Here is a 22,267-nt window from a genome sequence, read left to right as displayed (position 1 = left end):
TAGGGAACAATACCAAGAACAAACTCTGCAATTGGCTAGACTTCGAAGGTGCTTGACAGAAATGGTCTCTATGGCTGTGTGTAGACAACATGAGGGGCATGTGTGCACGAAACTGTAAAGTGGGTTAAATGCTTTTGCACCACTTCAATGGTGTTGGTGTTTGCACGCATCAGTGGTGTATTGCGCAGAAATTCCAGCTGCTGTAGTGAATTCAGCAGCATAATGCACCTTAAATGACTTGGGGAGCAGCAAACTAAAACTCCTCTGATGAGTTTTAATTTGCTGCCCTACAGCCACAGAGCGAAGCACTGGGCTCCGTGGTGCTCAGGGGCTCTGCAGGAAGCCCTGCAGGCAGCTGGCAGCAGTCTGGGAAGGCAGGTTCCCCCCGAGAATAAAAAACAAAAACGGGAACTTGACCTTCCCCAGTACCCACCCAGGAGCCTGCCTTCCTGAGCTACGCGGAGGCCCGGTGTTTCCCTCTGTGGCTGCAATGCCCCTGGGGACTGCCCAAGCCGGGTGCCTGCAGGTAGGTGCTGGTGCTGCAGAGGGAAACACCAGCCCCCCCCTGCAGCCCAGGGACCGCTCCACTCACTAGCAGCTCACCCTCCCCTCCCCTCCCCACCACTGGGGAGGCAGGTAAATGCACGGGTGTTTTTACTTGGGTGTGTTTACAACACAGGGGTTTACTTGGCCCTAAAGGGGTGTTTTTAAAAACCCACCACTTCAGTTTAGGGTCCCTGTTTCATCTGCATACACCCACTATTACAGTTTCATTGGGTCACTATATGCCTCCTGGATTTACCATTGCACTGGATTTTGACAGAAGTGTTTTCCATCAAAAAACATAGTTCTGTTGTAATGAGAATGCTTCATGGAACTGTGGATATTATGCTGAAATGTCATTTAGGAGAAACATGAGGAAAATTCTTTGGTGATAAATGATATTTCGCTTCAGTGATGCTTATTTTATATTAAAATACAATCCTACATAAAAACAAAGTATAAACAAATGTTATGTGCCTAAATTAAACCTTTTGAGTGATCCATACATTTTTAACATTTTCTTTCATAGATCGTTCTGAAACACAAATTCAGAATGATCCATGAAAGAAAATTTAGCTTCTGGACCTTTGCAAAAGACCTGATTATCTTGATCAAGACAAGAGTGCAGAGAATGAAATGAGCAGGCTGTATCGTGAGAACTAATGAGAGAAGGCATGAAGCAGATTTCGGAAGTGGAGGTGGAGAGTATCAGATCTCAAGGTAGACTGAGGCAAGGATGGGAAGATAGGTGGAAATTGGAAGGAGATTGTGCAAAATAGGAGGAGATGGAAAGCTGTAGTTAAGGTGGTTATGGGCCCCTGAGGCCTGTGAGACCCAAGAAAAAGAAAAAGAGAGAAAGTGAAAGATTATTCTGAAATTCAAGGGGGTCGTTCCAAATCAGAATAAACACTAATATTGAAATCTATAGATCCTCTCTCCAGCTCTAGTTTTTTGTTTTAAGTTTTGTCTTATACTTTGAAGGGTTTTGATACTATTCCTTACATAGCAATTTCAGCAAATCTCAACTTTATAGTTGTTAAAACTGAGGCACAGAGAAGTGACACGACTTGCTTGTTTTCACTCAACCTACCAGTAGCTGAGACAGAAGGAGAACCCAGATCTCTGGAGTCATAGCCCAGTACTTTACTAGAATCTGAGTTATTGAAGAGCACAGAGATCAAATCACTAGCATCCACTGGGAACGTCTACATGTGCAGTAATGTGCTGTAGGTACTGCACATTAAGTTTAATACCTATAAGAAGAGGTGCTAACTGAAAGTGCAGTAACTGGCGCACACCTTTTTAGTGACACTAATGTGCAGTAGACTAATTCTACTGTGCATTAGTGCAATAGTATGGCTTTTGCTGTGATATGCTAATGCACAGCAGAATTAATCTACTGTGCATTTAGCATCTCATGAAGGTGCACCCACTGACTGATACCAAGAAAAGTGTAATGAGCCAGAAAAATGCAGTTACAGCATAGCCTGAAGAAGTGTTTTATAAAAGAATGCTGGGCACATCTACATGAGATGCTATGTTGCTTTAGTGATGAATTACATCGCCTTAGCTCATCACTATGGTGACGTAGCATCTAAAAATAACCAGGCGCCGCCAGTACTGGGCAGTACCGGTACATACTGTGCAGTCATTTAGTACTTGCTTTAAGCAAGTTGACAGTTTTTAAAGGTAAATAAATAAGAAGTGGTGGTTACAGAGAAGGAAATACTCAGTGGGCATGTCTACATGAGCCCCTGACTGCGCATTTGCTACTGCACAGTCATTTAGTACTAAAAGCAAGGACTAAACGCTGAAGCAAGTACTAAATGACTGCACAGTACCAAATGTGCAATCAGGGGCACGTGTAGATGTGCCCACTGAGTATTTCCTTCCATCTAACCACCACTTCTTATTGATTTACTTTTTCAAATATCAAGCACACAAAAGTGGATCAAAGAGCAGTCTCCCCCCTTCCATTCATTGTGGATTGCACAGGAAGAGTAACCTGCCATTTGCTGTGAAAGACTTAAAAAGAGAGTCAGCTAAGAGGTGTGAATCAGATGTCCATACTCACTGACATTTCCAGAAAGCACCATAAGTGTAAGTTATGCATCACGAAACTTGGCCAGTGCTGTAGAACATGACACTTTTGTACTCCATTAATTCACACACCTCATAACTGGCACTCATGAAATGGCAGACTTATTCCAAGCTTCAGCAGGCATGCAGTGATTTAATAGCATAGTAAGGTGTTGAGGACTCATCTTACTCAGGTTTTTTGCTTTAACTTGAGTCCTACCGAGCATTCATTAGTATATTAAAGAAGCTTTATAATAAAAAAAAAGTGAACTACAGTTGTCAGACAGATAAACAAAACAAGTTGTACCTGAGCATAAGGTGCCAGGCATAATATAAGAACCTGACTGAAATAGCCTAGAACAGGATGATGTGTTAAATTAGCTTGGCTTTTTCACTATGGCTGTTCAAAATGATACAATTTGCGACAGCTATGCCAGCTCCCAATGGAAACAGCAATAACTACTCTTGTCATTCACTGTATAGTGGCCCAGTCATGGCCCATCAACCCATTGTCCCAAGTGCTGTAACCACAGTAGAAACAATGGCCCCTGCACCAAAGTGTGGTTCTACTGTATGGGTATGAGTGTGGCCACAACTCTATAAAGTAAGGAAAATTTGTCTTTGCTTTAGAAATTATTTCCTTCCAGCCCAGTAATAGCTAACATAAGAAATATAAAATTACACTTAAAAAAAAATAATCAAGGAGCAATTTTTTTTATTCCAGCATAAGCTTTTTCCCTTCCCTTGCTTTCTGTCTCAGGCAAGCTATGCTGCAAGACAGAACATTTCACATAGCTACAGTAGGGATGTGTAGAGAAGAGAAGTGTTACTGATGCTCCTTAAAAATGGTGTTTAGATACATATCTTACTCTATCTCAGTTTAACACTTGATAAAAGTGGACATCTGTGAACAAAAATGCTAGGCAGGCAGGGCATCTTCACAAGCCTAATTCATTCCAAACCACAGAGGAAAAGAAAGATTGTAACAAATTCAGCTGCATGTGCTTCTCTATCAGAAGTAAGCAACATTTTTTCACAAATGTATGTTGATTTTGTTTTGGGGAAGGGGAACATTAAAATCACCCCCCCATGTAAACAATGTTTTAAAAATGTTTTGATTTTAAATGTTAAAATACCTTTCCTTGGTTTTATTTTTAGAAATGTCCTTTCATTTTCCAGGTTTTTAAAAATAAAATATCCAATTATTAAAATTAAAATCTTTGAAAGGTTTCAAAATCAAAATTAACTATTACATTTAATGTCAAATGAAATATTTCATTTCAACAAAATCAAAACAATCTTTTGTTTTTATATTCAGGACACATTTTTTCACCTTTCTGAGTTTGCAAATTAAAAAAAAAACAGTTTCAAGTCAGCACAATTTTTGTTCAGAATGTTTAGTATTGCTGAGGGTGGGGGGGAATGTTATTTGCTCAGCTCCTTTCTCTCCATTTTACACAAGGCTGATAATGCTGCCTATTATATGATCATCTGACATTATACTGCTATTTTCAGTTGCTTATAACTTTGTCAAGTGTTAACCCTTTGGGTAACTCGAAAGCTTGCTTAATAACTATTCTCCAACTATTTGGGCTGGTCTAATAAAAGATATCAAATTCACCCAAGGAACCTTGTCTGCCTATGTCCTTAGGCCAACACGGCTACAACCTACACCCCTGCAACCCTTTGGGCTGAGATTTTATACCTGCCAGGTGGCTACCTCAGGCTGATTTGTGTTTTTGTTTGATATTCTCAGCCATATCTGAGACTATAACTAGGGAAATATGCATGTTAACAAACTCTGGAGACTCTCTTTGAATTATTTTAGTGCTCTCAGGTTAATGAAAAGGGAATAAAAAAACTGGCAAGGAGATGTGTATCTTAGTAGGGGTGTGCCTTTTGCCCTGCCCATAAAAATCTGCCCAAATGTGGTCAGTTAGAAGCCTTTGGAAAACTGCAATTTGCAAATACTCAGTAGAAACGTCAGTTCAGCAGCTAAAATCTCTGAGGATACTATCCTTGACTCTCTCACAGCTCCTAGTATATGTGCCACCCCCACAGAGGAACAGAGCATTTCTTTTTTCACTCCTGGCACTTCCTAACTTTTTCCATTGTTGCCTTTGCAAACTTAAGAATATCCTTTCAGTACTGAGGGGGTGTGTGTGTGTGTGTGTGCATGAGGGTGCACACATGCATTTTTGTGTGTTTGTGTACCTATCTATTGATGAACACTCTCAGAAGTGCACATTCTTTGCTGCAGTTGCATTCTGTGAAGCCTTGCTCAGGCGTGCAAACCAACTTTTGCAGAAATGCTCAGCGTGTCTGGAAGCTGTAAGACAATGTACCAATGCTAAATAAAGAGACAGTGCTGGGACACAGCTGACATGGCATGTCCCAACACTTACTTCCAGGAAGGGTGCAGCTGCATTCCTAGATTATACTCCAGAGCAAGGAATAGCTGCCACCCCGGCACATTAGAGACTTTGGGGTAAGAGCTAACATTGTTTGCATGTCTTCTGTCTTACTGAAAATGTAAAAGCATCTAAATCGCAAATGATTGTCTGTTTTAAGTAGTCTAGTTTAACTATGTAGCATTTAATGTCCTAGGGATTTTTGCCTGTGTTGGGGGAGGAGTAGAAGTGATCACCCTGGGGGGAAATGCTGCAGCACACCTGCTGCTACAGCTTTTCCCATCTGCACACCTGGATGACACTGCTGTTTGGCAAAGGTCGGAGGAGGGACAAGCTGTATAGTTACACTTCATTCCAGCCTTTCCACACCTGAGGCAGTTCTATGAGGGAGAAACTTCTGCTCAATCAGGAGTATAGAAACTCTGGTTAGGTGGATATAGGGCTGTTGAGCAAGATCACAATGGTGGGAGGATACTGGCAAGAAAAGACCTCTTCCAACAATGGTGCTCATATCCTCCTCTCTGTATACACAGCACAACCCTTAGCTGTTAATTCTGTTGATCAATCAGAAGCACCAAACTTTTAGCTCCATTTGTTTTCATATTGTTGTGAAAAAGTTAAAAATAAATCAGTGTTACTTTAGAACATGTCAAGGGTGTTCGATTCTCTTTCCTCCCATTACTTCATCCTTGGTGGCAAAAGCTCTCAGGAATCAGCACAGAGGGTTTGCTATTGTGAGTGCAAATTGGCAAGGTTATGAGACTTGCCCTCATCTCATCATTGCAGACTGCTGTTTTTCAGGCACGCCAATCAATCCATGTACAAAATTGGTCCCAACACACACCCTGAGCAGCTGGGCAGGAAGAGTAGCCAAGCAAATGCTCTTCTGAGGCTCAGTAAATACTGCTTCTTGGATCAGCTTCCCAGAGAGAGCTTTGTAGTACCATTAACAGTACCCTTCATACTAAAGGGCAAAGCTACATCTATCTTCCAATAACTACAATGTAGGGAGAGTCCAGGATCAGGCTCCCCCTGCTTCAGCAATAAGTCATGATGGAATCTAATGTCTGATCCACACAATCACTCCCCTTGCTATACCAGATGTGCAAGGTAGGAAGCATGATTGTGGGATTGCCCATTTGATCCCATTGGCTATGGACAGAAGTTACACATAAACCAGTTTATGTGATCAGAAACTGGTTTTAACCTTTAACAGAATATAAATTCAGTGCACATAAACTGGTTTCAGAATGGCTAAAACTGGTTTACAATAAACCTGGTTGAATGTAATATCAGACTTAACTGATTTGTGTCAAACCGGTTTATGCAACTTCTGTCCTAGACCCCTTGCTAGTTCAAGTTAAACCAGAGTCCTTCAATCAGAGAGTACAGCCCTCCAAGCATGGTGCTGCTAAGGCTAAGGGGGCAGGGAGGGGTTTAATTCCCCCCACACTGGGGAACCACAGCCGGGGCAGAGCACCCTACCCCCCCACCACCAAGGGGTGGGGAGGGGCTATGTGAGTTTAGAGGGGGACCCTTTCTTTTCCTTCTCAGATATATGAGCCCCTGCTGCACCTCCAAGCTGGCCTGGGTAGCCTGCTGCCCAGCCAGCCACTGTCTATGCATGCCAGGCCAGGCCACACTCACTGACAGGGCTCAACTTCCCTGTCAGTGAGCCGCAGCCTCTGTGGAGGGCCCTGCCCCTGTGGACCTCCTGGCTCCACCTCAGCCGGGGCTGAGCCATGGGAGCAAGACCTTCCCCAGCAGCTGCAGCTCATTGACAGCCACTCCCTATGCCTAGGCTGGGCTGGGCTAGGCAGTGCCGCACAGGGCTCCCCTCCTCCCCCACACTGTGGTGGGGGAAGGAGGGAGAAGAGTCCCACCCCCCTGAGGCTGGGCAGTGCCACACAGAGCCCCCCTCCCCACCCCATTACAGCACTGGGGGTGGAGGGAGGAAGGGGGAAGGGGGAAGGGGAAGAGTCCCCCTCCAGCACCACATAGAGCACCCCCTCACCACAGGGGAGGTGGAAAGTCTCCCTCTGGGGCCAGTCAGTAGTAGGATAGAGGAGGTAGAAGAGTCCATCTCCAGCACTGCACAGAGCCCCCCTCCCCACCCTGAGGGCCAGGCAGCGCAGCATGGCACAGAGCCTCCCTCCCCACCTTGTGGTGGTGGCAGCAGGAGAGAGGGAGGAGATGGGGGGGAAAAGTTCTTTGGGGCTTGGCATCTAAGCTATGTTCCCAAATTACTTTTGGCTGTCAGGGAGCCACTGCGATGGGCAGGGCTGTCCCACTCCTTCCTCCTAGCCACTGGGGTCTGGCCATGCCCCCATCTGCTGATGGGGCTTACTGCCATGGGGACCACACACAGCCGGAGCTGAGTCCCAGCAACTGCAGGACTCTCATCCCTGGCTCCATGTGTGGTCCTGTCAGCCACGGGACTCTCAGCCTGGGCAGCCATGAGGTGCTGCTGCAATCTCCCAGCCCTGTGGGTGGGTGGGGAGACCCATGCCTGGAAGTTTTCAGTGGCTTGGAGATTGCAGCAGCTTTGATATCCCAGCCCTGGAGACTGCTTGGAGCACCCCCATGGCTGGGTGATAGAGGCTGCTGCAATCTCCTAACCATTGTGATCTCTCAGCCAAGGGGCAACCCACATACCCCAAGGACTGGTAGATTGTAGCAGAACCCAACAACTGGGGTATCACAGCAGCTGCAGTCTCCCAGCTGCAGAATGCCTACACATGCAAATTAAAGGTGAGAAATTAAAGAGAAACCAGCTATAAAGTTATTACACATTTTTGAGCAATAACTTTATAGCTGGTTTGACTTTTTAAAGGTGTCACAGTTAATTTGCATGTGTAGCCAGTCTAAATATATTGTGAAATTAACAAGGAAATTGTGTAATAGATGTAAGGTATAGAGGGGCCAAAAAGACATCTTCAACTTAACTTTAAATTGTCTTGCTCAGATACCATAGCAGTCTAGCTACAGCAGCACACAGCAAAGTATGGGCCAATTTGTCCTGCTTAACACTGCTCTGACTTCAGTGTAGCTATACCCTGAGAAGGCCATTTAGCTGTCAATGGGCACATCTACACATTCATTAATGTGCCATAGCTACTGAGCATTAAGTTTAGTACTCGGTTAACCAAGTACTAAATCAATGCGCAGTAACCCGTGCTACTGTGCAGTACACCAGTGCATGGGTTTTTAGTGACGCTTACTGCACAGTAGCCTAATACTTCTCCACAGTAGCATATTAGCGCATTTTTTGCCTGGCAAGCTACTGCACAGTGTTATTAGGCTACTGTGCAGTTAGCATCTCATGTAGATGTGCACAGTAGCCAAGAAAGGAGGGCCTTGACCATGCAGTGATTTTAGCTAGGCTTGTCCATTCCTGCACACTTCAGTATGGATGTAAATATCAGCATATTTATTAGGTTTTTTGTTAATGGCATTTGGCACTTTCACTCCTGAGGTTCAACCCCAGTTTATCTTTGCATTGAGTGGGTGCATCTACACATTAATTAATGCACCTTTGCTACCAAGCATTAAGTTTAGTACCTGTAAAATGAGGTACGAGATTAAGGTGCAGTAACTGCCCTAATGTGCAGTAGCAAATGCAAACCTTTTTTTTGTGAAACTTAATGAGCAGTAGACTAATTCTACTGCACATTAGCACATTAACACAGTTTTTGCTGTGATGTACTAAGGTGCAGGAGAACAGTCCACTGCACGTTAAGGCGTGACCAGTGAAATTTTGATCACATTGCTCTTTTAAGAGTCTTCAGGATTAGGTCCAAATTTTGAGCAATAAAAGTCATATTTAGCTCTTGTTATCTTACATAAATCTGTTAAATGGCCTTGTTCAGCAAAGCATTTAAGTGTGTGCTAAAGACCTATTGTTCAGCAGAACACAGAGGTTTTTGCATGTATTATTTGCTCTATATCCTTAACATGTAGCCTTCTGAGAGGAAAGTGGATTAGTTTCCATATTATTAGGATTTATTATTTGTTGAGCGCTGACAGTACACTTCAGTGGGACTTAAGAAAATCCTTAAAGTTGAGAATGCTTTTAAGTGTATTGCTGATATGAGGCCAGAAAAATTAATCCCAGGCAATTTTTTTTGGTTGGACAGTGTCTATGCATGATATCACAAAAAGGCAATCTTTAATTGTTATAAAACAGAAAATCTAAGTGTTTGCTCTGTAGATCTATTTAAAAATAAAGAGATGAAATTCAAATATTTCTCATTTTTGACATTCCAGTGTCAAACTAAAAATATTACAACTGCCTATACAATACTCTGAATGTAAAGCTAGAAAAGTAGGGACTGCCTCTGGGCAACTGGAGGCACATATCTTCCCATAGATAGATGAAAGTATAGAATGGCAGTATACCATCTGGGACCTTGAAACAAACAGTCCATCCTGATTGAGATGTTATTCTTCCTAGAAAGCTTTGCATTTGTCCAGAATTTTTGTTCTGAATGGAGCCAGTCGGTGCTCAACAAATAATAAATTAAAAAAAAAAACAACTCTGGAAAATATTCCACTTTGTTAACAGTATGCACATACACACACATACAGAAAGCCACGGGCACAGGAAAATGATAGATGATCAAAGCAAGGCAAAAGATGGTATGTTTCTATAGCATTCAGTTTTGACACTAATACTCAGAGTTACTGAGCATCTGGAAATCCCACTGCCATCACTGTAGGCTGAGACAACTCCTTACATCTCAGAATCTGGCCCCAAACTCTTTAGGGCTCTTTTGTCTTTTCTAATATATATAGATTATATATATTTTTCTATGATATTTTATAATATATATTCTCTATTATATTGGCTATTAGAATGGGGCCCTACTGAATGTGATGGCTAAGAAAAATGATTATGATTGTTGTTGATGTTAGTTGCCTACACACAGCTCTGAAAGGCCTGAAGATTGCCTTTATTATGATTTAATAACTATACTTGAGAGGTTTTTTTTTAAGGTGATGCAAATAATTCACTATAAAGTTCCTGAAAATTCTTCTGGAATGTAACAATATAAATGAAGAGGAAATATTCTATGGGAAAAGTGCTTAAGGCAATAGTAATTATATTGCCAAATATAGCATATAGACTCTACAGAGTGAAAGTTCTATAAAACAAGGGAAGTGTAAAATTCTACCTGTAGCTAAAACATAATGTAATGGCTAGGGGGTCATTATTTGAGGGAGCTACTATCTAATCCTAAAATTCAAATGGAAGTGCAAAAAAGAATCTGCTCTCAAATTCATGCCTTCTTATTTGTGCTGTGAGGCAACCAGCACACACTTGGCTGCTGTAAAAATAATACATAATTGTAATTTATGGCCAAAGCAGGAAATACCAGAAATGACAAGCACACACATACACACACACGTACAATACTGAAACACCTGTTCCTGTGAGATTTTCAGACAGGTACTATAATGAAGGATAAAAAATTTGGCTTTGGAGGACTTCTCCAAACAGAATTAAATTAACCCTCCAAATTGTTTGAAGGTCGCCCCACCTTACTAGTTTGCAGTATGCTGCTTATCTTTGTTGCTATGGGGAGGAATTTGGAAAAAGCTGTTTGTCCTGCTTCCCCTCCCATCCACCTCCCCTGTCGACCTGTGAGCTGACAGTAGCTCAGGGTTGTGCTGCTCTGTTTCACAGCAAACCTGTCTAGAGTGCTCAGACATTATATCCTGTACTCGCCAGCAGGGATGTAGACAGATTTCTCTAGGCATTGGATACAGTCTTGAAGCTGACCTCAAATACCCACATGTGAACCCCCTTGCCTTATGGGTTCATTTGACAGCTTTGAACAGGTCACTTGCCCCTCAGAGTCTTTTCTTCTCTGCTGCCTCTACTCTGAAACTCAAACTGTTCCCACTTGTAACTTTCCATCTCACCACAATCCCCAAAGTACTTCTCTTCCTATTCTCAGAGTCTTCCTTTCATGGAAGTGGGTAGAGCCACTGAGCACATTTACATGAGATGTTTTACTGCATAGTAACATAGTTTCCTACACAGTTAATGCACATGTCTACATATGCGCAACCCTCACTGCACAATAAATGATGCTATGTGAGACTTAATTTGCAACCTGCAAATGCAAGTAGCAAATATACTCGTGAGTACTTACAGCACAGTTACACTCATGTAGATGCCACCTGGGAGCTGTTTTGCTCCCTGTCAGCCCTGCCACTAGGAGGCCAACCTGAGCTCACCCCCAGGGCTCCAGGCAGGGCCACCTCTATGCCTGCCCCCAGCCTCAGGCCCTTAAAAGCCTGCTGGCAGTTTGACCCTTGGACCACATACAGGCAGCCTGAGGCCACTCCAGGCCTCTGTGTCCCCCTGTACAGGTCACAGCTCAACTGTGCCATCCTGCCTGCAGCCTGGCGCTGCTGCCTGGCACCTCAGTGGTGTGCACTTACTAGGCCCATGCCATTCAGGCCTGCAGGCTGCTTCAAGCTCTGGCCAGGCCTGCCAGTTCCTGGCCACTGGGACCAGCTCCAGCTGCCTGAAGCCCACTCACAGCAGCATGCCCAAAGCCTGCACCTGCTGTGGGGCATTGCCTTGCTGCATGGCTGCCACTCCTGTGCTATGCCCTGTCGTCACCAACACCAGTGCTCTCCACTTGGGGTCCCAGCTGGTTGCAGGAGGAGACTGGCAACTTGGTAGCATTATGGGGTAAGGTGGAGGTGCAGTGCTAGTTCATGCTGGGTGGACACTAACGCCCATGTCTATGATGGGCTGTCAGGATGCAGCAGCATGGGCATGACTGGTTGGCGCAACAGTGCTGTATAAAAGTCATGGCCTTGTGAGCACAGTGGGTTTCCATCTCTGACCATAACTATCAGCTGGGGAGTGCCTTCAAGACTATGCCCTGGCAACTAACTGAGATCCTTATGCCCTGAGACCCAGGCCACAGCCATGCTGTGTACAGCAGTATGGGTGGCCTGCCTGAGCTCCCACCCCAGCCTGGCATCTGTGGTAATGTCTTGCTGGGGTATGGCCCCTCGGGGCATCAGCAGCCCATCCCACCATGCTCCCTAGCTGCCTCCTCCACCAGCAGCATGAAGAGCCTGGGCCAACACCTGCCCCAACAGCTCCACAGCCCCAGTCATGAAGCACAGCTGGCTATGTCACTGCTGGCCTCCAGCAATGCAAGCTCTTCCCCAGGGGGGCCCCTGCCCAGGCACTTGCATGCCATGCCCCACTATCCAAAGAGTCTGCCGAGAGCTGCACACCATTGCCACCAGCCAAGACTGAGTGGAGCTGCCAGCCACACCAGCCCCGGCCACGTGGTAAGCCCTGTACATGGTAAGCCCTGCCTCAGGTTTCCCTCTCCTAGCATGAGAGGCAGGAGATAGTGTAAAACTTTGTTGAGCAGCCCCTGTCCCCGCAGCTAGGCAGGTATGGCCCTTTCACATGCCATGCCAAGGAATGTGTTGATGCCTGTGGTGATCTCCTCCTCAGCTGCAGGGTGCAGGGATGTGTAGTGCAGCCAAAGGTAGCCCTCCAGGCAGTGGTGGAGGTTGTGATGCAGCTCAAGCTTGCCCCCCAAACCATCAAAGCTCAGGGGCCCATGCCATCTGTACAGATACACCCACATCAATGTGGTGATAAACATCAGCAGGGCATAGTGGGTGGGGCACCTCTTGGTCTGTGCAAACAGTTCCTCACACAGCACCTAGGACATGCACAGCAGGGCATACTCGGGGCACAGTGCCTGTGTGACAGGGAAGGCTGCCCCTAGGGCACCTCCCCAGAGAGGGCCCCTGCAGGGAGGGCAGGTATCTGGGCAGCTCCTCATCTCAATTGTCTGGGAGCTCCATGCCCCCCAAATCCAGGTGCCATAGGCTAGGTGGCAGCACAGGATGGAGAAGGAGGGAAGAGAAGGAGGGGCAGTGGGACTTGGAGCTGTGGCAGCAGCCTGGCCTGTTCCACTGTTGGAATGGGGAGGGGGAGGCAGGCTGCCTGTGGGCACCACCCAGCAACCCGCCTGCCCCTTGGGAACGAGTGGGTATGGAGGGCTTGGTCAGCAGATGCCTAGGCATGGGCCTGTCTGGCCAACTTACCATGGTTCTTGGGCACCCATGCGCACACCTCTGATCTGTGGCTGGGCACTGCACAGTCCCTGGTATAGAGCATTTTATCTCAGAAATGTTGCAAACTCTCACAAACAACTTCTTTTCCATGGCTCTGCAGGCCCTGCAGCTGCATGTTGGGGAGAGGCTGCAGTTGGCAGTTGGGATGCAGCCTCAGGGTCACCCAGGACAGAACCCTCTTCCTGGATTGATTGTCCAGGTGTGCTACAGAGGTGGGGTGCAGGAGGAAGTAGTTTGCTAACGCCCCTCACACCCATTGCCCTAGTCCCTGGGTGGGGGGGGGGCAGCTTGCTCAAGGTCTTGGTGGGGGGCCCATCACTCTTACTGCTAGCGAAGGTGGTGTTTCCACTGCCAGGCATCCTCCACCCGCTGTATCTTCTCCACCCAGAAATCACTAAACAGCTCCCCTGGGGCCTCACAGATGTTATGCAGCATTCAGGCTGCAACAAGGACCCAGGGGAGGTTCTCCTTGGCAAACTCAAGGCAGGCACTGATGGTACACCAGTATCCCTTGGGGGCAACCAGGGCATGGATCTGGCCTTAGCATCAGCTGAAGTGGGCCTGGAGGGGGTCCAGCTGGATGGTGTACAGCTACATGAGCCAGGGCGGGAGTGGGTAGGCAAGGTCCCTGATGAGGAGGGTGGGACCAACATGGCACCCAGCTGCAGGTCTGGCATTCCCAGCATAAAGCAGCTGCTCTGTACCAGGGCTGGCAGGACAGAGTTCTGAAACATGTGGGTGTTGTGGGCACTGGCCGCTCAGCTGGCACTTATGTTTGTGATGGTGCCACGATGGTTGATGATGGCGTGGCGCATGATGGGATGAAAGCCCCTCCACCTGTAGTAGGGCCAGTCCTTATGGGGACAGTAGGTGATGGAGATGTGGGTCCTGTCCAGGGCCCTGATTCACTGGGGGAACCCCAGGACATGGAATTTTGCCACCACCGCCAGGGACACACCTGAGTACCATGTGCCCCAGCACATCCTGCAGGGCACCACATACCTCCAGAATGGCCTCCCAGCAGTGGCCTTGCCCATGCCAAAGGGATGGCCCACATAGTGGAGGGTGTCGGGCATGGCCAGCTTGAGCAGGGCAAGGGCCACCTGGGTGTCTGCATGTTGGTGTCCTGCCATTCCAGGCATAGCCAGAGCTGTTCCAGGAGATCTTGGAGGGTGGCCCGGGTCATCCAGAACACCTCCAGCCACTGCTTGTCATCCCAGGTCTGCTGGATGATGTGCAGCCACCAGTCATGGCTGGCCCAGTGGGTCCAGAGGCAATGGAGCTGAAGGCCAGGAGGGTAAGGATGGCCCCAGAGGTTGCATCTAGGAGCCTGTCATTGGCATCCCTGCTGGGGTCTGGCCAGCAAGACAGGGTACCCCTGGGATGGTGTACTGCCACCAGGAAGGTAGTTGCTGTACATGGGGGAGCTGGACGGGTCCAGATGGCCATGGGCCAGCTGGCAGTCTGCAACCCTTCAGCAAGTGCAGGAGCTAGAGCAGCCATGGTGCAGGGAGGCAAAGGTGGTGAGGAGAAAGCTGCCGCGTGCGGCCCCTGTGGTGTGCACACTGCGCCTGGCTAGGGAAGTGTCTGGCAATGGAGCAGAGAGTGGAGCTACCCTTTCAAAATGGTTGCTGGCAGATGGAAGCTGCTGCTGGAGCCTCGAGCTTCCCCCAGTGGCAGCATGGACCCATTGCAGGGCCATGGGAATTGGCAGCAGTTTGGTTCTAAGAGCAGCAAATCTGTTGCCACATCACCTGCACATGTAGACACCTGCCCAGGAGCATTTACTTGCGAATAGTCTACTTGCAAGTAAACTGATCTTGGATCAAGTGCACATGTAGATGGGCCCACTGAGTAGGACAAGGGTAAAAGTAATATGAACATGTGTTTACATAAGCTGGTATGTCACTGAGCCAAGCCCACTGGAGTTATTGAGAGTTTTTCCATTAGCTTCAATGGAATCAAGTTCCAGTGTGCATCAACTTGATATTTCTAAACCATTTCAATATTCATTCGTTTGTTTGTATTTAAGTAAAAATAAACATCAGAAATGCCCATCAAATGCTCCTCTACCTATCCAATACTAGTTAGCAAAGTCCTCACGTAGAAGTGAATCTCTGGGAGAAACTTGAAGAAGGAAAGGCTTTTATACGCTAGTTTGAGGAGGGCATTCCATTCACAAAAAAAGTCTGAAAAGATCTGTGACAGAATTTGACAAATGGGAATTTGAAGAACCTGTAAACTGTCAGATCATTTTGAGAATTTGTAACCAGAATCTCTTGGTGGCTGATCCTTTTTTTAAAATTCCTCCCTCACTTCAGTTTCGAGACCTAGTATCGCTTGCAGAGTTGGTTGGAATTCTGTTAAATGGGGCAACAAATAATCTAGCTTTGTTAAACAGTCAAAATACTATCACAGTCCCTACCCCCAAACACACACACACACACACACACACACACACACACACACACTTTTTCAACCAGCTCCAGCCGTCACTACATGTTGGTGGAAGAAGCAGTTAACATTCGTAGCCAAGCATTTCAGTGCTATTTTAATTCCTTTGCTTAGTAACTGGGATAGAAGGACAAATGGCATGTATTATTCCTTTTCTTTCCTCCATCCTGTCCCCTGTTTGTCTTGAGAGGTAGGGTGTAGATGAGGTCAGGTTGAAATCTATCCTCTGCCCCTCTGGAGAATCCCCAAGACTCATAGGTCCCAATTCTGCACTGTATTACAAGTTTAACTGCACTGAAGTTAGTAAAAATGTAATAAGGAGAGATATCAGTGTTAGAGCCCCAATCTACATCGTTGCTTCTTTCTGAATAGCCAAACTTTGGGGATTTTGCAATTTATCCCAGTACGGAAGAGAAGTTGAGAATTGAATTCATGCTTCCTTGAATTTAGGAAGGATCAAAGAAAAAGGATCCACTTTCCTTTTCTGACAGAAGCAATTCAAACCTGTATCTGTTTCCATCCAAGGAAAATGTCCCCAAAGTGTGAGTAGTCTCCACCCCTACTATTGCAGCAGTGTGGCAAGGAATGCAATATGTATGTAGCCAGAGAGAAAAGATTTGGTGAGAGGGAATGTGATTCTGTAGTGCAATGATGAAGGCATACGCCAGAGAGAGCACAGTCCTGGGTTCTGGTCCCAACTCTGTTTATATCATTTGGATGCATTATATCCAATGACTTTTTAAAGCAAAATCCATAAACATCTCCCTGAAGGACAACAGGACAGCAAGCAAATGGTGTGTAAGATCATGGGGGTGGACCCTGCTCCCGGAGGAGGGAAACCCTGGGTTCTGGCCTTGCTCACAGTGCCTTTTCCCAATACTATTTATCCATGTTATTACATAACTACAAAATGAATAAACACTGAGGAAGCAAACAAGTATGCCCCTGATCCTGTAACCTAGTGATTGTGGCACCTATCTGAAAGGTGGTCCTTAGTTTTAATCCCTGTTGCTATTAAATCCCTAACAGGATTGTTCCACATAACAACTCAGTGTTGTCAGAGTTTTAACAGACCTAGGCCCAGATCTTCAAGTGGTATAACAGAGAGAGATTGACTGAAATCTATTTTACTCTCCCTGACAATCTATCCTTTTTTTCCTTTTACGTGTGTCTTTATAGCAGAAGGCAGGGCTGGGCATGGAGGACTAACTGGTTCAGAGAGGCATAAGCTTTCAAAGGCAACATCCTTCTTGGTCAGATGCTACGAACAGCCTTGCAGAAAGCAGGGGTTGTAAATGGTGGGAGGTGGGGCGCTGCTATGAGAGATGAAGATGGGTTGACTAAGTCGTTAGGGATATACAAGGGCCTGCCCTGCCTTCTGCCTGCCTCCTGACTGACATGGCTAACTACCTCTCTCTACTCATGTGTCTTTAAGATAATCCCCCCGTTTCTAGGCTGCATTTCTGTTAAAAACAACAACAACGGTTATTATATTTTAAGTGAAGAATCAGTCCCACAACTTCACAATATATAACATGAAAATGAGCATCTATGATTTTAAAACCAATTTTAAATTGGAAACAGAAGTTTATGTTTGAAAATCTGCCTGGAATTCAAAATCAGCTTTTTAATGCCCATTAAAGCAAACAACAACTAAGAAACAGAGATCCTGATATTTTGCCAAGAAAGACTTGTTGAATGAAAATAATTTTAAACAATGTTATTGCAAATACGTCTGTTTTAATATAACTGAAAATTAAACCAAGGATCTGAAATAGTTCAATTATTGTAGATTCCTTGATTAGCTAAGAAATACTAATTCTTTTTAAGACATGGAGCAGAAATGATTTATAGGGATAAATCTGTCAATCCATCACTTTGCAGTTTGTGTTTTAGTGGAGATTTGGCAGAAAAAGTAAATTATGGCCCGCAAGGATTAGAGTTTATTTTTTTTTAGAATTTTGTAATGTTTTGTGGTTTTTCAAGCTTGGTAAAACCAAAGACATTTTTAAAGTAGTCAATTAATTACAAATGCACTTTCTCTGTGCTGTTTCAAGGTGGACATATTAACAGATCACTAGTGAGTCATGTCTCATTTTACTTGTCCTCCTTGTGACCACATGAATATTGCACTTATTTTTACACCGTGGCATGGTTTAGAAAGGAAGGAATGGAGTGTGTCTAGCTCAGCCTGGTGGTTGGACACACCCTTGGGATAAGGACAATGTAAGTATAAAGCTCATTAGGCTGAGAAGGCCTAAACACAGGTCATCTACTGGGCATGCTATGACTAGAGCCTTGTATTAGATAAATGCAGACTCCTCCAGCTCTTCCTATGTCCATATTTTGTGCTGGATTTAGTCTGTTAGTGCATGCTAGCCTGCTTAGAGGTCACCTACCAAATAAGACTCCTCAGAGGAGTTAGTTGCTACTCTGCCTCATTTCTGGCTCTCTGTGATGTTTAGCGGGGACTAGTCACCTAACTGGCTCAGGTAGGCAGTTTTAGACACGCATGTCTACACATGCATTTACACTAGCTTAAATGTAGTGCACAGTAAGCGGGAATAGGCTAGCACCTACATGTGCATGTGTTAAAACGCATTTATGTCGTGTGTGGATGCCTCACACACAGAGTGACTTCACAGTAAGGCTCCTACACATGTGTTACTGCGCAGTAAATAATTGGGCATAAATTTGATACACCAGCTGATCACCGGCACTGTCTGGATGCTGGAACAAAATGGTTTCAGGCAGGGCTCAAGAGGATGTAAGCAGCTGCTGCTGTTTGGCAGTGTAATATCAAATCTGATATGTAGAACAGCAGTGAAATCTTCCTGTTGCCTAGGTAGACTGTATAAAGGTATCTTATCTGTCCCTTCTCCCCTGGCTCACTGGAATACTCAGGTTATATACAAAGTACACAAGATTTTAATAATCACTTTTTTTATGCATGATGAAGACCCGGAGCACAGAGTTATATGTGACTATTAAAAGCCAAATGTAAAATGCTGAGTTGATCCCACTCTGGTTATGGTTATATAATTGACAAACAGCAGCCCATATTGATATATTTTTTCTATATAACCAGTCTCAAACTGTATACCTCCAATACAAGTCAAATGCAAAGTAGGGTAGAATGAGACTGAAATCCAGGAACTGGACATGAACTAGATTTCCCAACAATTTGAACTGAACAAACTGCTAAAGATCAAACATACTAATATGCAAAGAACAGTGACCAAGAAGTTCTTTGACAGATTGGAATATCATGAGCAATTAACTAAATTTCAGAAACAAAGTGTGGCAATAAACAGGTAGATTTATACTTTGCTGTCTTGTATCTTTCGAATGCTCCAGTGATCCTAGACAAGTCTAGAAACCTTCAGCAGCAGGGTGAAGATGTTTCTTATAAATTATCAGAAGAATTATCCAAACAGGTTCATAGACAACTGTATACAAGTAGTAAGATGTATGTGAGGTGACTGTTGAGCTGTGAGGAATATAGAAAGCTTGAGAAAACACTCTTTATGCATAAACTCACTGGGTACTACGAATACATAGAATTTCATGCCCCTAGCATGAAAAACAATAAACATATGACAATATAACATTAAAGCATTTTCCTCCTAGTTTGTATCTTCATAATATTGTGCAGACATTAGCTAATTTATTAATACTTGTATTTTGGTTGTGTGGTAGGAAAATATTTTGTCCATGTCACAAACAGGAAATAACTGTATATTTAACCCAGCAAGCTATAGTTGGATTACAGGAGTTTCTGGCTTCCAGTTTCCATGCTTGGAATAGTAGACCATGATCCCTATCTTTTTTTTTTCTTTGCTCTTCTCTTTCCCATTTCCTCCTATCCTTCTTTTTTCTATTAACAACCAGGCCAAAAGCAGTTAATAAAATAAAACAAACTACCGCTCCCCTAAATCTATGATGCACTTCATCCAAGTAGCTGGAAACTGGATTACCCTGCAAGGCATAGTTATTGGTACAATAATGCAAAATTCAAGATTACAGTTCAACACTTCACGGTCATTAATCAATGTCACATCAATGGCCAATCTGTGTTCCCCGTCATTCTGAAGCACTCTTACATTTTACAATAGCATCATTTGGCACTTCTCTCAGGATGTTCAGAAACAAAAGCATTGACAAGCTGCTACAGTGTTGTAAAACATCAGAATAGTTCAGATTTACTGGAGAGGTTTTAAAGGGTATGATGAAACAGATTTGAAATTCTACAATTTATCCTGACAAAAGCACCAGGATCTCTCCTGACAAATAACCAGCCAAAGGTTCAATTGCAGCTGGGCAGTAATCTAGCTATATAACAATCTTGTTCATTTAGTGCACAAAATAGAATTATCTAAGGTGCCAAGTGGTATGTTTTCATATTAAAAGCATGTAATTTTCAGGATCTTTGCAGCTGATACACAAGTTTCTTTACTGACAATATGGTGTGAGACATTGGTACAGCTTCCTCTTGTAACTTTACTGGAACATACAGAAGGCGTGTACTCACATCTATTCTACCAGCTGGTACCATGTAGTAGGTGAAGGATGGATAGTGCCCTCTCTTCCATACTTCTTTTTCATCTACCATTTTGTCCATCGAAGGCGAGCTGTTTGGTTTCCCAAAGCAAACAGACTGTATTTTGCCAGGCACCTTTGCAAAAGGAAAAGTGGGAAAGACTTCTTTTACCTCCATGTTTGTGTAGAGGCAATATGGCTTTCTGTGAAGATAGGACAGTAGACTGCCAAGAATGGATCAGATTTTTCATCCTGAAATGCATAATTTTGCCACTTTATGTTAAAGGGTGAAGTAGGGCTTGATGAATTTTATAAAAGGAATTTTTATTTGGGCATAAGTAACATTTAACTGAACTTTTTAATTTTATAGAATTTGTAAATATTTTATTCAAAATTCTTAATTCCATGTGCTCAGAAAGAAGCATTGTTTCCAAAATAGTAAAAAAAAACCCAAAATGAATGAAACAAATCAATAGACAGATCGCTAACCTCCAATGTTATCTCTATGTATTATTCATCTAAATACTCTCAGGTTTCCTCTTCAGTTGTTAAAGACACTTTGAAAATTAGTCAGTCTTTTTAATTTAAAATTTAAAGGTCAAAGTCCTAAGAAAATGCTTTGTTTTGGCCCTTATCCTAGGAAGCATGAGATTGATAGAGGTTATCATCAAATCCATGAAACCTATTATCATTTTTTGTAGATCAGCAGTCACAGCATCATCTCCCAATTCAACTGCAAAGGTAGCCTTTGCTTCCTCCTTTTACCCTAATGAGTGAGGGCATTAATCTTCCACTTCTACATATCTGCACTCACTGTATGTGATCATTGGAGCCACATTAGTTCATGTAACTTTGTGCATGAAGTCACAGACTTAGATTTCTATTGGGGTCATAGTTTTGAGATATCAGATTGTGTGAAATAGCTAATCATATCTACTACTGGATTCTAAAAAGAGGTGGGCACCTCTTGAAAAACCTCTGTTTCACATCTAATGGGGTAAAGGAAAAAGCTAACAGAATGTTAAGATGCATGAGAAATAGGAAAGGAAAAAAATGTTTATGCTGTTGTATAAATCAGGGTATGCCCACATTTCAAATATTTTGTTCTGGCTTATATATTAATCATAAATTGTGTAAATTGGAATATTGAATGTTTTCTCTATAGAACAAGAAATATAAAAGACTAGATCATCTACAGGGGAAAAGTAAAGGAAATATTTGAAAGAAATATATAAAATATTCAGTTGTACAGAAACGGTGTGTTGGTTGTTCCTATTTGCCCATAAGAACAAGAGGAAATTCAACAAAATTGACAGTCACTCAACTGAAAGTGAACAAGGAAATACATTTTTCCCCCATAACATCATTTCCTTGTGGAACTAATTGCCACAAGATATTATTCCATATAGATGCATGATCTTAGTACATTTAATACAAATTAATTAGGCGTGTACAAGGATAATGAGACTCTCCACTGTTACACTCGATAGGTTGGAAGTGTACAAAAGTATAGACCCTCACGTTCCAGAGTATAAGATTAACTGACTAGTCAAAAAAGAAAACTTCCCCAAGAGCCAGTTATTCCATATCTGTGGATTATAGTGACTACAGGGCCTTCTTTGAAGCATCTGGTACTGGTCACTGTTGGAGACAGCAGGCTCAGCTAGATGGATCACTGCTCTGATCTGGTATGGCAATCCTTATGTTCCTAGTTAAGAACCAAATTACACTTGCATATCCCGTTTTGTCATCACTGCAAGGTTAAAACCCAGCACATTCTTCTTACACAGAAATGCATATGTTATCATTTCAGATGCCACATGTGTTTAAGTAGATTTCACACTTGAAGTGCAGCAGAATCACGTTCAGAGCTGAACAGGGATTTTTTTTGAAGGATTTCATTTCCAGAGAGGCCTGTTTTTAAGACCCTAATCCAGAATATCCTGGAAAGTAGTTCTGCATAGTGAATGTGCTGCACATGAACACATCTGCTTAAGCCTGAATGCCTGTATAAATCCTACAAAGTAAGACCTTGAAATTGCCTAGGTGACAGGATAAATCCATCCAGAACAAAAAAAAAAGTTAAAAATTAGCCTCCAGGTGCTTAACCTTAG

General features: G+C 43.9%; 1 long non-coding RNA gene across 1 annotated transcript in view; it reads left to right on the top strand.

The window, feature by feature from the left end:
• The first annotated feature begins 5,062 nt into the window (after positions 1-5,062).
• LOC112549364 overlaps positions 5,063-22,267 on the top strand; it is a 205,931-nt gene continuing 188,726 nt past the window's right edge. The window contains exon 1 of the long non-coding RNA XR_003092765.1: positions 5,063-5,110. This is a non-coding gene — a long non-coding RNA (uncharacterized LOC112549364). The remainder of the gene's footprint in view (positions 5,111-22,267) is intronic.

This window comes from Alligator sinensis, unplaced genomic scaffold (assembly GCF_000455745.1).
Source record: "Alligator sinensis unplaced genomic scaffold, ASM45574v1 scaffold866_2, whole genome shotgun sequence".
Classification (NCBI taxonomy): Eukaryota; Metazoa; Chordata; order Crocodylia; family Alligatoridae; genus Alligator; species Alligator sinensis.
The sequence above is the reverse complement of the archived record's forward strand: the minus strand, read 5'-3'. Positions and strand labels throughout refer to the sequence as shown.